Raw genomic sequence first — 15,938 nt, forward strand, 5'->3', positions numbered from 1 at the left:
GAGTAAAAAAACTATGACACAGGGATATTTCTTTGTTAACAGTTCAGCATTACAGCTGTGGCAATATGGGGAACTGAGTGTTCCAAATTTCTGAATTATCTTGCTCATTAATATTTTTCTTTTCTTTCCAGGAGAGCTTACTTAGACACTATTGATTGTAGACTGGCTATTTTCAGTGTGTTGCAACTCCTGTGTACTGCTGCTTTTCTGTATGGCACAAGGTGCATTACTAACAGGAAAAAGGGTCCAAAGAATGTAACTGTATGCTTGGAAACTCATATTACTTTAAGTGCAAGTATGAATGTATTCATGTGTATGTAGAGAACTAGAGTGCACCTGCACATATAATGAAGACAAATTAGCATAGATATACAGAGAAGATGTATTTGATAGTAGAATTTAAATGAGGACCAGTGATCTCAAATGGAAACTTGCATTTGCTAATAGGAAAGCAATTCTTCTAAAGTATATAATTAATGGTTGAAATTCAACACCTAATGATATAAAGTAGATTGATTTTTTTTGTAATAAAACGAGATAAATTATAATCAGTGTGTTTCATTTAGTTGCATCAGTAGCTGTAGTTATGACATTTAATTTGGTATTTTATAATAATTTGCTAACTAGGTTATTCATCCTATGCATCGTCTATTAGGGTGATCTATCAGTTGCATGGCAATGAAGATCTAATCCGCATTCAGTTAATAACACATACAGAGAAGTAATTGACATACTGCAAGGAAATCCTGCTATAATCTGATGTAATTGGAAAAGAACACAGAAGTTACATGAATGGAACTCATAAAAATGTATTGATACAGAGAAATGATTACTTGTTTTAAGACTTATTTGCTTATTCACTTATAGAAAACCGCTTAGCAACTTATTTACTTACTTCTAGCAAGTTATAGTATTCCTTATAGTATTTTTTGAATATTGCTAAGAATCCTGCTCGCCCAGACTGTTCTGTGGAATTTTACCAAGGACTACTGTGTCCATCAAAACAAAGCAGTTTACTGTGAAAATCTACCAAGAACTGCAGTGTTCAGCAAAATATCATGTTTTTGTCCTTGAGGAACAGGTGTGCTCTAACTAGTTGGGTCTTGGTAATGAGTAAAGATAGCCATGTACGGATGGTAGAAGTTCCATTGGTTCTCTTAGATAAGATAGAATGAGTAAACCGGCTGAAAAACACTCTTGTTATTCAAGAAATTGTCCAAGAGAATCTGTGCATGCTCCGGGGAAAAGTACAAGGTGAGAAAGACTACGAGCCTTCCTCCCAAAGCCCCCCGAAGACGCCCCCCAGGAGGCAATGCGCAGGTGCAAAGAGAACATAAACTGCTGACACCAGCCTCTAGAGCTAACCCAGCCTTACTCATGCATATGTATGTTTGTGTTATGTAATCCAATGAATATGTATAGCCACACTCTGTAAGTTTTTGGTAAAATGTGCTGTTGGGGTGCAAGCTTTGTGGAGAAATCCCCTTGCACCCCGGCCGGAGTAAACATACCTGCTTTAGAACTCTCTCTGAGTTGTAGAGTCTTTTTCCACGAATCAGTTGGCACCCCAGATGGGACCCTCTCTGTCCAGCTGCAGGACCGGCTGAGAGAGGGACGTTCCAGGCACGTCCCTAGGCTTCTTTCTTGGAGAACCTCCTTCGCTCTCCCGATCTCGGCAGGGACAGACAAGGACCATCTATCGGCGGATCAGGTATGTTGGAGAAGGGGGAGACCTGTAAGTCGTAAGGAGATGTCCTACGCGAGGTAAAGAGCCTTTGTGCTCGTCCCATCCCTGGGGTTGGGGTGCAAGTCCCCAACTAGAGTGGTAGTGGGCCCGTGGGTGGCAGGGTGGTTTCAACACTCTGACCACATTGGTATCCTGGGTCGACCTGGGTACTCCTAGTACGGGGGTATGGGAGTGGTGTGGCATTGCCGTGTTACCATCAAATGTAAAATCTGGTACCGTTTATAATAATTTAGTCGATATCGATCAGGTGTGGATTTGTGGTAAATGATAAACGGCAAACGGCTCATGGTATATGATTTATGCTTTTGGCTTTGATTTATGACTTTTATGATTTAGCAATTGTTATAATTGATGTTTTGATGTTTGTAGTATTTGTCATTTGATGTTGTGTGAGTAATAAGTGTGAGGGGCCCCTTTGTGTGGGTGTGTGACTGTTCTGCGGGTGTGAGACGCAGCCCAGCTGCAGCTGCGGAGTGCGGAGTTCTCTGACCCGCAGTTCCGTTACCCCGCGAGGGAAGCGGCCGCAGAGGAACGAAGCGCAGGGCAGACTCTGTACCAGTGGGGGGTAGTGCAGGACGAGGGAACATTCCTTAGTACAGAGCGCCCTAGTGCCCGCCCGCTGGGTCACTGGTGCTGCCTGTTTGTTCGGGCTCAGTGTTTGAGGTGTCACAGGTGAAATATCTCCTCTAGCGGGAGGCAGTAACTCTGTGTTCATTGTTGTCTTGAATTTAGGTGCGTACTCTGTGGGGAGAGTGCACCCTTGTACCATCTGCCTGAGGGGGTATTGTCAGCTTAATCAGGTAGCGTTTTAAGGTAAAGTAGACGAGATGGGAAGCGACCAGAGTGGAGGAATAGTCAAAAAGAGTCCCCTAGGCTGTATTTTAAAACACTGGAAGAAGATAGGGGGACCTCCAGGTGCAAGTGTGAATAAAAAGACACTAATAAAATATTGCAATCAGTGGTGGCCCCTATATCAATTGGATGAGGGGGAAAATGGCCCCTTAATGGGTCCTTGAATTATAACACCCTGCTACAAGTGATGTTGTTTTTAAGGAGGGAAGGAATTGGGATGAAGTCTCCTATGCAGACATGTTTTTCACATTCCGAGACCATCCTGAATATCAAACAGACTGTGGCCTGGCACCCCCACGAGATCCACTAGTGCTGGCACCTGTGGGAGGCATTGGCCTGTCAGCCTTGCACAGCCTGTGAGAAAGTGCTAGGCTTTGATGAAAAACAGGCCTTGGAAGAAAGATAAGAGGCTGTTGAGCTATGCCAAGGTGGCAGGGAAAAACAACGGCCAGCTGCAACACTGAACTGTGGAAAAGTACTGAACTGTGAGAAGATGGTACCGCGTGAACAGCGCGTGAACGAGAGGGTGATTGGTCTGCACAGCGCGTGTTAGAGTGGTCTGGTGCTGATAGGAGAAAAGGTTGATAGCTGTCTGATTGCTGATTTGTTAACTATGAAGTACGAGCTTTACCGACAGCATCCGAGAGCATAAGTATGTACGTTGTAACAATAAACTCTCTATCTTTCTGGAATTCATTGGGAGTTCGTGCCTCAGTTGCCACAGGCACCGGAAAAAGAAAATAAGGAAGGGAAAGAGAATGGGGCCGAAATAAAGGATTTACCAGAGTACTATAAACCACTGGTAGGAAGCCGACAAGAGGAGAGTGAAAGTTTGGAGGAGCCAGAGCCAGGCTCCCCGCCGCACAGCCCGTATCAGAGACTGGGATGGGAGAAGCGAGCGGTGGTGCCGGCTGCTCTGAGAGAGGCCGTAGGGCCGGATGGGGGGGCCCTGTCAGAATAAAAGTGCCGTTCACTTCCTTTGATCTTGCAACTTGGAAAAGTGCAGCAAAGGGGTATCGAAGCGACTCTGTTGTGGTGACCAAGCATTTTCAGTTTCTAATAAAACACCCGGGCTGGGACCCCAACAGAGGAGCCCATATGAGATTGCTAAATGCATACAGAGATTGGACTGTAAGGGGCATGGAGTGGGCTATACCGAAAGCAATTAACTGTGCGGCCCTATACGCAGGGACCTAAAGATACTCCATCATTATTCCTGAGGAAGCTGCGGGATACCATGAGGTGCCACACCCTTAGATCCAGGATCAGAGGTGGGAACACAACAGTTAGTGTCATTATTTATAGGGCAATCAACACATGACATTCAAAAGAAGTTGCAAAAGCTGAAACTGCCAGAGAGTAGGAATTTGGAGACCTTGTTGGACAGAGCATAGAGAGTATATAGCAATAAGAGAGGAGGAGATCTGCATCCTGTTGTAGCAAACCCATATACATTATTAATTAGATTAGTACCAGAATTGGCTTGGTTTACCATACTGGACCTAAAAGACGCCTTCTTTTACTTGCCTTTGAGCTCCAAAACTCAGTTATTGTTTGCATTTGAATGGGAAAACCCGGAATCCAGAAGGAAGATGCAATTAACATGGACTGTGCTACCCCAGGGGTTTAAAAATAGCCCCACTCTTTTTGGAAACCAACTAGCTAAAGATCTGGAGCAATGGGAGCGACCGCATGGAATCAGGGAAATTCTGCAGTATGTAGATGATTTATTAATAGCCACAGAGACTAAAGAAATGTGCATAACATGGACTATTAGTTTATTAAAGTTTTTGGGACTTAATGGTTATCGAGTCTCTCCACAGAAAGCTCAAGTAGCTCATCAGCAAGTAACCTACCTGGGATACGAGGTCACAGCTGGCCAACGGACCCTAGGGACTGCAAGGAAGGAGGCCATCTGTCAGACCCCTCGGCCACAGACAGCTAAAGAGCTCCACTCCTAAGAATGACTGGATGGTGTCGCCTGTGGATATATAACTATGGACTCATGGTAAAACCCCTTTATGAACTATTAAAATCAAATCCAAAAACCCTCACTTGGAATGGAGAGGCAGACAGAGCATTCCATCAGCTGAAAAGGAAGCTGATGGATGCCCCTGCTTTGGGCTTAGCAGACATCACTAAGCCTTTCTGGTTATTCTCCCACGAGAAACAGGGAATAGCCCTAGGGGTCCTGGCCCAAAATTTGGGACCAGATAGGAGGGCAGTGGCATACTTCTCTAAACAACTTGATGAAGTAAGAAAAGGGTGGCCTAGCTGCCTTTCGGCCTTTTGTGCTGAGGTATTTGGAGGAAGAGCTTTAGACTCTGTTACCTGATCTTCAGTGGTTATCTCATATCCTGCCTTGCAGATACCTTTTCAGACCAAACTGCTCCCGTCCTTATGCCAGGATTCATCAGCTTCCTCTAATGGTTCCTCCTTGAGGTCTGGCCAGCTGGAATAGACTGCTTCAATCATTTCCAGGCAGTCGTGTGTCACTGGTTCTCCTGTGGTTCCACTGAGAAAAGAAGCTGGGTTGACAATATTAGTAACCTCTATTTCTATATCATCCTGTTCCACTAGGAGGGCTTGGTATTTCAGGTACCTTTGGGGTGAAAGCCAGTGTCCTCCCTTCATGTTGAGTGCTGCAGACACTGTGTGGGATACTAGTACTGTGATTTTCTGGCCCAATGTGAATTTTCGTGCTTCCTGGATATTTAAAACTACTGCTGCTACTGCCCTCAGTTAACAAATCAGCAATCAGACAGCTATCAACCTTTTCTCCTATCAGCACCAGACCACTCTAACACGCGCTGTGCAGACCAATCACCCTCTCGTTCACGCGCTGTTCACGCGGTACCATCTTCTCACAGTTCAGTACTTTTCCACAGTTCAGTGTTGCAGCTGGCCGTTGTTTTTCCCTGCCACCTTGGCATAGCTCAACAGCCTCTTATCTTTCTTCCAAGGCCTGTTTTTCATCAAAGCCTAGCACTTTCTCACAGGCTGTGCAAGGCTGACAGGCCAATGCCTCCCACAGGTGCCAGCACTAGTGGATCTCGTGGGGGTGCCAGGCCACAGTCTGTTTGATATTCAGGATGGTCTCGGAATGTGAAAAACATGTCTGCATAGGAGACTTCATCCCAATTCCTTCCCTCCTTAAAAACAACATCACTTGTAGCAGGGTGTTATAATTCAAGGACCCATTAAGGGGCCATTTTCCCCCTCATCCAATTGATATAGGGGCCACCACTGATTGCAATATTTTATTAGTGTCTTTTTATTCACACTTGCACCTGGAGGTCCCCCTATCTTCTTCCAGTGTTTTAAAATACAGCCTAGGGGACTCTTTTTGACTATTCCTCCACTCTGGTCGCTTCCCATCTCGTCTACTTTACCTTAAAACGCTACCTGATTAAGCTGACAATACCCCCTCAGGCAGATGGTACAAGGGTGCACTCTCCCCACAGAGTACGCACCTAAATTCAAGACAACAATGAACACAGAGTTACTGCCTCCCGCTAGAGGAGATATTTCACCTGTGACACCTCAAACACTGAGCCCGAACAAACAGGCAGCACCAGTGACCCAGCGGGCGGGCACTAGGGCGCTCTGTACTAAGGAATGTTCCCTCGTCCTGCACTACCCCCCACTGGTACAGAGTCTGCCCTGCGCTTCGTTCCTCTGCGGCCGCTTCCCTCGCGGGGTAACGGAACTGCGGGTCAGAGAACTCCGCACTCCGCAGCTGCAGCTGGGCTGCGTCTCACACCCGCAGAACAGTCACACACCCACACAAAGGGGCCCCTCACACTTATTACTCACACAACATCAAATGACAAATACTACAAACATCAAAACATCAATTATAACAATTGCTAAATCATAAAAGTCATAAATCAAAGCCAAAAGCATAAATCATATACCATGAGCCGTTTGCCGTTTATCATTTACCACAAATCCACACCTGATCGATATCGACTAAATTATTATAAACGGTACCAGATTTTACATTTGATGGTAACACGGCAATGCCACACCACTCCCATACCCCCGTACTAGGAGTACCCAGGTCGACCCAGGATACCAATGTGGTCAGAGTGTTGAAACCACCCTGCCACCCACGGGCCCACTACCACTCTAGTTGGGGACTTGCACCCCAACCCCAGGGATGGGACGAGCACAAAGGCTCTTTACCTCGCGTAGGACATCTCCTTACGACTTACAGGTCTCCCCCTTCTCCAACATACCTGATCCGCCGATAGATGGTCCTTGTCTGTCCCTGCCGAGATCGGGAGAGCGAAGGAGGTTCTCCAAGAAAGAAGCCTAGGGACGTGCCTGGAACGTCCCTCTCTCAGCCGGTCCTGCAGCTGGACAGAGAGGGTCCCATCTGGGGTGCCAACTGATTCGTGGAAAAAGACTCTACAACTCAGAGAGAGTTCTAAAGCAGGTATGTTTACTCCGGCCGGGGTGCAAGGGGATTTCTCCACAAAGCTTGCACCCCAACAGCACATTTTACCAAAAACTTACAGAGTGTGGCTATACATATTCATTGGATTACATAACACAAACATACATATGCATGAGTAAGGCTGGGTTAGCTCTAGAGGCTGGTGTCAGCAGTTTATGTTCTCTTTGCACCTGCGCATTGCCTCCTGGGGGGCGTCTTCGGGGGGCTTTGGGAGGAAGGCTCGTAGTCTTTCTCACCTTGTACTTTTCCCCGGAGCATGCACAGATTCTCTTGGACAATTTCTTGAATAACAAGAGTGTTTTTCAGCCGGTTTACTCATTCTATCTTATCTAAGAGAACCAATGGAACTTCTACCATCCGTACATGGCTATCTTTACTCATTACCAAGACCCAACTAGTTAGAGCACACCTGTTCCTCAAGGACAAAAACATGATATTTTGCTGAACACTGCAGTTCTTGGTAGATTTTCACAGTAAACTGCTTTGTTTTGATGGACACAGTAGTCCTTGGTAAAATTCCACAGAACAGTCTGGGCGAGCAGGATTCTTAGCAATATTCAAAAAATACTATAAGGAATACTATAACTTGCTAGAAGTAAGTAAATAAGTTGCTAAGCGGTTTTCTATAAGTGAATAAGCAAATAAGTCTTAAAACAAGTAATCATTTCTCTGTATCAATACATTTTTATGAGTTCCATTCATGTAACTTCTGTGTTCTTTTCCAATTACATCAGATTATAGCAGGATTTCCTTGCAGTATGTCAATTACTTCTCTGTATGTGTTATTAACTGAATGCGGATTAGATCTTCATTGCCATGCAACTGATAGATCACCCTAATAGACGATGCATAGGATGAATAACCTAGTTAGCAAATTATTATAAAATACCAAATTAAATGTCATAACTACAGCTACTGATGCAACTAAATGAAACACACTGATTATAATTTATCTCGTTTTATTACAAAAAAAATCAATCTACTTTATATCATTAGGTGTTGAATTTCAACCATTAATTATATACTTTAGAAGAATTGCTTTCCTATTAGCAAATGCAAGTTTCCATTTGAGATCACTGGTCCTCATTTAAATTCTACTATCAAATACATCTTCTCTGTATATCTATGCTAATTTGTCTTCATTATATGTGCAGGTGCACTCTAGTTCTCTACATACACATGAATACATTCATACTTGCACTTAAAGTAATATGAGTTTCCAAGCATACAGTTACATTCTTTGGACCCTTTTTCCTGTTAGTAATGCACCTTGTGCCATACAGAAAAGCAGCAGTACACAGGAGTTGCAACACACTGAAAATAGCCAGTCTACAATCAATAGTGTCTAAGTAAGCTCTCCTGGAAAGAAAAGAAAAATATTAATGAGCAAGATAATTCAGAAATTTGGAACACTCAGTTCCCCATATTGCCACAGCTGTAATGCTGAACTGTTAACAAAGAAATATCCCTGTGTCATAGTTTTTTTACTCCATTTTCACTTCTCCATGAAACAAATTTAGTCTCAGTCCTGGAAGTGGCATGTGAGTCACTCTATACTTCCCAGGGTCAGTAACATTCATGAAGTTGCACATGTAAGAGTGGGATCTAACTGGCTTGGACTGAATTCTGAGGTCTGTCCTCACTGGGGCAGGGGGACATTCAAGGGGGACTCTAGCAATGTGGTAGGAAAGGTCTAGCAGGAAGTAACGCATCTCCATTACCTTATCTGGCAGAGGTCCTCCAGCTCCCCAACTAAGTTCTGCCACACATGTTGCTGAGGGTGCACTCGATCCCGTTGTCCATGTCGCCAACAAAGATGTTAAACAGCGCTGGTCCCAATACCGACCCCTGAGGAACACCACTCGTCACTGGTCTCCACCCGGACATCGAGCCATTGACTGCAACTCTTTGAGTGCGACCATCCAGTCAATTCCTTATCTACCGAGTGGTCCATCTGTCAAATCCATGTCTCTCCAATTTAGATACAAGGATGTCATGTGGGACAGTGTCAAATGCTTTGCACAAGTCCAGGCAGATGACATCAGTTTCTCTTCCCTTATCCACCAACACTGGAACCCCATCATAGAAGGCCACCAAACTTGTCAGACACAATTTGCCCTTATGAAGCCATGTTGACTGTCACCAATCACCTCCTTATTTTCCATGTGCCTTAGCATAGTTACCAGGAGGATCCACTCCCATGATCTTGCCAGGCACAGAGGTAAGGGTGACTGGCCTGTAGTTCCCTGGGTCTTCCGTTTTCCCTTTTTAAAAATGGGGGTTATGTTTCCCCTTTTCCAGTCAGTGGGAACTTCAGTGGACTGCCATGACTTCTCAAATATGATGGATAGTGTCTTAGCCACTTCATCCACCAGTTCCCTCAGGACCTGTGGATGCATCTCATCAGCTCCCATGGATCTGTGCACCTTCAGGTTCCTTAGATGGTCTCGAACCTGATCTTCTCCTACAGTGGGCGGTTCTAGGTATTGATTTGCATAAACAGACTCTGCAACTCAGAGAGAGTTCTAAAGCAGGTATGTTTACTCCAGTGCCGGGATGCAAGGGGATTTCTCCACAAAGCTTGCACACCAACAGCACATTTTACCAGAAACTTATCGAGTGTGGCTATACATATTCATTGGATTACATAACACAAACATACATATGCATGAGTAAGGCTGGGTTAGTTCTAGAGGCTGGTGTCAGCAGTTTATGTTCTCTTTGCACCTGCGCAGATTCTCTTAGCCAATTTCTTGAATAACAAGAGTGGTTCCCGCTGGTTTACCACCTCTATCTTATCTAAAAGCACCAGTCTACTAATTTCTACCGCCCATATATGTCTATCTATCCATTATAAAGACTAAACTTGCTAGAACACATCTACTTTCCAAGGACATGTCTCTTATTTTTGCCAAACATAGTAATTCTTGGCAAGTTTCCACAGAAAACTGCTTTGTTTTGATGAACACAATAGTCCTTGGTAAGCTTCCACAGAACAGTCAGGACAGGCAGGATTATTAAGCAATATTCAGAAATCATTATAAGTTGCTATAAGTAAATAAGTTGCAAAGTAGGTGATCATTTCCTTGTATCAGTATTGATATTGTACTAAAGTGTCCTTCCCTGTAAGTAGCAACTGAAGACATCATTCTTCATCCTATCTTACAAAGTGTGTTTGTGAAAACCTATCAGAAAATGTGTTTAAGACACAAATCTGTGATTTTCCTTTTCTATTTTAAAGCTCCCAAATTTTGACTGAAGCCCATATTTGTATTTTGCCCTTTCAAAATAACCTATGAGCATCTGGTTGGGTTGGTGGCTGGTTTGTTTCCATGCTTCCTACATGATAAATTATATCCATGGTCACATGTAACCTAGCACATATTTTTATTGCATTTGCAAAAGAAAGGGAGCAACAAGAGTAGCAACAAAAGTTTGATTCCAGAGAGATGTAGAGCCAATTTGGTCTTGTCAGGCAAATGTTGCTTTAAAAGCAGCCTGACAAACCTCCCAAAATATAATGAATATGGGAATTTTGGTTTGTTGCAAAATTAGAGTATATAATTTTCCCTTCATTGCAATTTTGCTGTCTAATATATAGACTATTAAAAACCTCTGAATCCTGCTGTTCTCAGTAGGAGTTGCATATTATGGCAGTGCTGTTAGAAGTCTTACTTAGAACGACTGAAATGTTTTTGCAGGGTGTTAACTTCCAAATCATCATTAATGTTTAGTCTCAATACCACTTGCATTGCTATAGTAATTCTTAAAGGAACATTCCTAACAGAAAACTAAAATAAAAAGAAGACATATTTTTACCAAACACTTATAACACAGGGATCGTCCTGGGCTACAGTAATTTATATTTTAGACAAAGGCACCCTAAAGAAAAAGAGGGCCTCTCATACTAGCAAAGCAGTTTTATATACTGCTGCATGATAGGATGTGACAGAACTTGGATAGATGCCCCCTCTTAAAAACTATGACTTCTGTTAGCTCAAACTAAGTATGGGAAGGGGGTTAAGGAAAGTGAGGCTTCTTGCCAGCAAAATTTTGAGGAATTCTGTAGCTATTAGCTACAGCTATTAGAAAATAAGTCTACAATGATCTTTTTATTTACCTCTAGGCCAAGTTATACAAAACGAAGCTGTCTTCTGAGTATTTAGTGCCATGCACTGTAGAGAGATCATTGATATAGTAGTTTATGGTCTATAGTGTCACTTCTTCAGCATGAGCTACAGTATATGTGATAATGTCCTGGTTCAGCTATGATAGGGTTAAGTTTCCCCAGCAGTGGGGGGAAGCTCTAGCCGGGTTATTCAATAACATGCTGATGTCACATCGGGGCACTCAAGCGCGGGAGAATCAGTGAACGTGCGTGGTGTGCGGTCGCTCTCCTCACTGCTGTATCGGTATATTTTTTGTTCTGTTTATTGTTATTACTGTTATTGCTATTGTTAGTGTTCTTGTTGTTGTTTGTTTTGTTGCTGTTACACTGTTGTATTAAAACGTTCCTTATCTCAGCCCCGGGGTTTGTATTTCACTCTCCCCCCGTCCGGTCGGAGGGTGGCGGAGGGGCAGTGGCAGCGTGGTCTCGGACCCCGGTAGGGACTAAATCACCACAACTTTTGGCGCCCAACGTGGGGCTACGAGAGGGCTGAGATAAGGACAAAAGGAGAAGGTGTGTTTGAGCAATCCATTAGGTGCAATTTTTCTGTTTTTATTTGCATTTGATAAGAAACATTTGCAATGCTGGCCAACTTGCTTGCGTGGTGGGGCTGGATTAATCCTTATATCCACTGTGTGCTCCTAGTGCTGATGTTTGTTGTCGGTGGAAAATGTGTCAAGGGTTTTATTTTGCTGTACTGGCAACTGACTGCTTATAATGTGCTTGTATCACTGCTTGTGGGGGTGAACCGGTACGTTTGCTGCCTGGGCTTTTGTTAGGGGTCTCACCCCCTCTATGGGTGAGCCAGGGGAAGAGATTCTCTCGGTTTTTGAGAGTTTCAGCTATCCCTGGAGCACCCAGGCCACTGTGCTTGCAGCTCTGTGTTTTCTAAATGTCTGCCAGATCTTGTTTTGGGCCATGCGGTACTTCTCCAACAATAGCACCACCCGGAAACCTGCCCCAAGGGCAGATAGTTATAAATGGCAAGGTGTGTGGGAAAAAATGGGCAAGTGCCTGAGTCAGTGGTCACCCCCAATGCTTTGGGATTTCACTCCCGAACAAGTGCAGAGACCTGATAAACTGGTGGAGTGTTTGGAAAAGGGGTGTTGCCAATCTGACAAACCCCGGGAGACACAACTTGCTGCGATGTGCTGGGGGCTTGCCCATGCTTACTGTGTGATCTTTAACACTACTCGCTGCCCTCAAGGGGGAGAAAGGGCTGCAGGATCTGAAAGTGAACCTGCTGGTACAGCAGCTGGGCCAGGGGGACAGGCAGTGCCAGTACCAGGCACCTCCACCAGCACAGCAGCTGAGCCAGAGGGACAAGCAGTACCAGTATCAGTCGCCCCGATACGGAAAACCAAATATACCAAAAAATCCCCTCGCAGTGCACAGGGTGATGATGAACCAGGCCCATCACGAGAGCAGGAGGAAGAGCCGGAGGTAACCATCCGATCTCTATCCCCGAGTGAGTTGTGAGATATGCGGAAGGATTTTAGCCGCCTTCCAGGCGAGCAAATTTGCACCTGGCTGCTCCGATGCTGGGATAGTGGAGCTGCTGGTTTGGAATTGGAGGGGAGAGAGGCCAAGCAGGTGGGACCTTTAGCCAAGCAGGCTGGTATTGACAAGGCAATAGGGAAACAGGCTCAAACCCTCAGCCTTTGGAGGCGACTCCTGCTCGCTGTGAGGGAGAGGTACCCCTACAAGGATGATGTTCTATGTCGGTTAGGCAAGTGGACCGACATGGAGAAAGGCATTCAGAACCTCAGGGAATTGGCTGTGTTTGACATGGTCTATGGTGATCTGAATGATGAGCAGTCACCCATGGATCCAGATCAGGCCCCTTGCACACAGTCGATGTGGCGGAAGTTCCTGCAAAGTGGACCAGAGGGACATTCCAAAGCATTAGCAGCAGCATCCTGGTGGTGGGACACTCAGACAGTAGATGAAGTGACTATGCAGCTCCGGCACTATGAGGGAAGTCTCCCTTCCTCCCAACATGCTTTGGTTTCAGCCGTAGAGGAACTGTCTCAGAGGCTCCAGAAAATGGAACAGGACATGTCCTATGTTCCACCTGCACGGGCCGATGTCTCAGCTATTAGAAGCAGGCGATTCCCCACCCAAGAGAAGGGCAGTGGAAGACACACACCACAGGGCACCCTGTGGTTCTTCCTCCGCGACCATGGGGAAAACATGAGGAAGTGGGATGGACAGCCCACTCCCGCCCTAGCTGTACAAGTACAGCAGCTGAAAGGGAAGACCACCATGAAAGGGGAGTCTTCCAAGAGAGATGCAGCTCCAGTGTCTAGTCAGAAATCCCCCAGACAGAATAGAATAGCCAACGTTATGCCTGACCCTCTTGAGGGGACCAGGAAGTCATTCTTGCAGGAGTCACTCTTAGATCAAGTGAGTGATGGTGAGCAGGATTAGAGGGGCCCTGCCTCCAGCCAGGTGGAGGAAAGGGATAATTGGATTTACTGGAAGGTGTGGATCCGATGGCCTGGCACATCAGACCCACAAGAATATAAGGCCTTGGTAGACACTGGCGCACAGTGCACCCTGATGCCATCAAGCCACAGTGGGGTTGAACTCATCTGTATCTCCGGAGTGACAGGAGGATCCCAACAGCTGACCCTATTAGAAGCTGAAGCGAGCCTAACTGAGAAGGTCTGGCATAAGCACCCCATTGTGACTGGCCCAGATGCCCCGTGCATCCTAGGTATAGACTTCCTCAGGAGAGGGTACTTTAAAGACCCCAAAGGGTACCGGTGGGCCTTTGGTATAGCTGCCCTGGAGGAGGTTGAGCAATTGTCCACCTTACCCGGCCTCTCAGAGGATCCCTCGGTGGTGGGGTTGCTTAAGGTTGAAGAGCAGCAAGTGCCAATTGCTACCAAGACGGTGCACCGGCGGCAGTACTGTACCAACCGAGATTCCCTGGTCCCCATCCATCAGCTGAACCGTCAACTAGAAAGCCAGAAGGTGATCAGCAAGACTCACTCACCTTTCAACAGCCCTATATGGCCAGTGAGAAAACCTAATGGCGAATGGAGACTGACCGTGGACTACCGTGGCCTGAATGAAGTTACGCCAGCGATGAGTGCTGCAGTGCCGGACATGCTAGAGCTCCAGTATGAGCTGGAGTCGAAGGCAGCCAAGTGGTACGCCACGATTGACATCGCTAACGCGTTCTTCTCCATCCCAATAGCACCAGAGTGCAGACCACAGTTTGCATTCACTTGGAGGGGTATCCAGTACACCTGGAATCGATTGCCCCAGGGGTGGAAACACAGCTCCACCATTTGCCATAGACTGGTCCATACTGCACTGGAGAAAGGTGGGGCTCCAGAACACCTGCAGTTCATTGATGATATCATTGTATGGGGGGACACAGCTGAGGAAGTCTTTGAGAAAGGAAAGAAGATAATTGAAATCCTCCTGAAGGCTGGTTTTGCCATTAAGTGACAGAAAGTTAAGGGGCCTGGAAGGGAGATTCAGTTCCTAGGAATAAAATGGCAAGATGGGCGTCGCCACATCCCAATGGAGGTGATAAACAAGATAACAGCCATGGCCCCTGTGAGAGACGAGAAACCATGCGTGCGAGAAACTAAGAAAAACAGCCTGAGAAAGCAAAAGTTGAGGCTGAGCGAAGAAATGACTCAAACACTCGCAAGACAAAACTATGAGTCACAGGGTGCATTCTGTGGAGGTCGGAGCTGATAAGGCTGCCCCAATAACACAAGATGGGGCTGGAGGAGGGAGCCCTGTGGAGACAGGACGGCTCTGCTCTGGGGCACCTGGCCAAAACTTCAAGGGCCATCTGTCCGGTGAATGACCTTTGCTTCATTATCCACAAAATGCATAGTAAAGTTAACACCCCTCAATATGCTAACGAGGGCTAACATGATCATGCTAATTACATCATCCCATGAAACACCTTACCCCTCCCCATACATGGGATACGTAGGTATGTGGGTCGACCTAGGGGACGGACCCAAGGAAAGTGGGTATAAATCAAGAAGGGGGGGGGGGCCCGGGGCCCGAGAGAGAGTGCAGTGAAGCGAAGAAGACGGATGCCAGCGAAAAAGACGGATGTCTCCTGTGCCTCCTGGAACACTCGTTGGCAGGATCAGCGCAGAAACCCAGACCGGTGATCTGTATTTCCCCATTCCCTCTATCTCCCTCTTTTCCCTTTCCCATTAAGAAATGCAAGGCATATTATATTGCTTGCCACAACTTGCTATATACTTAGCCAACTATCGTGTGTTCCATTAGTACATTGTGAGTAGTGAATAAATGTTTAGACTTGGAGACTTGTTGTCCGCTCCATTGGGGATTTGCGAATCTGAGTCACTTGTCCCCCTCGTCTGAGCGGGACGTGACATTAAAATTGGGGTAGTCGGCAGGATCCCCTTCGGTGTCGGAAAGTCTAATGAGGTACTGGTTCTCTATCCGACCAACTCGGACAGGGAGAACTGGGAATTGGCCCCTCAGCTCTATGCTGGCAAAGGGTCGGAGGGATACCGATTCTCTATCCAATAAGGACAGGGAGAATCGGGAAGTGACCTCTCAGCTCTAAGCCAGGAGAGGTTCGAGCAGTGGCAAGCCATGACTGGCCAGGAAATGTCGGTGCTTGACTGCTCCCCTATTTTTGAGAAACTGAAGGAGTATAAGGCTTGTCCTCCTCCTTTAGTAGAGGTTTGGGCCCACGA

The sequence above is a fragment of the Strix aluco genome, chromosome W, assembly GCF_031877795.1.
Source record: "Strix aluco isolate bStrAlu1 chromosome W, bStrAlu1.hap1, whole genome shotgun sequence".
NCBI classification, from domain to species: domain Eukaryota; kingdom Metazoa; phylum Chordata; class Aves; order Strigiformes; family Strigidae; genus Strix; species Strix aluco.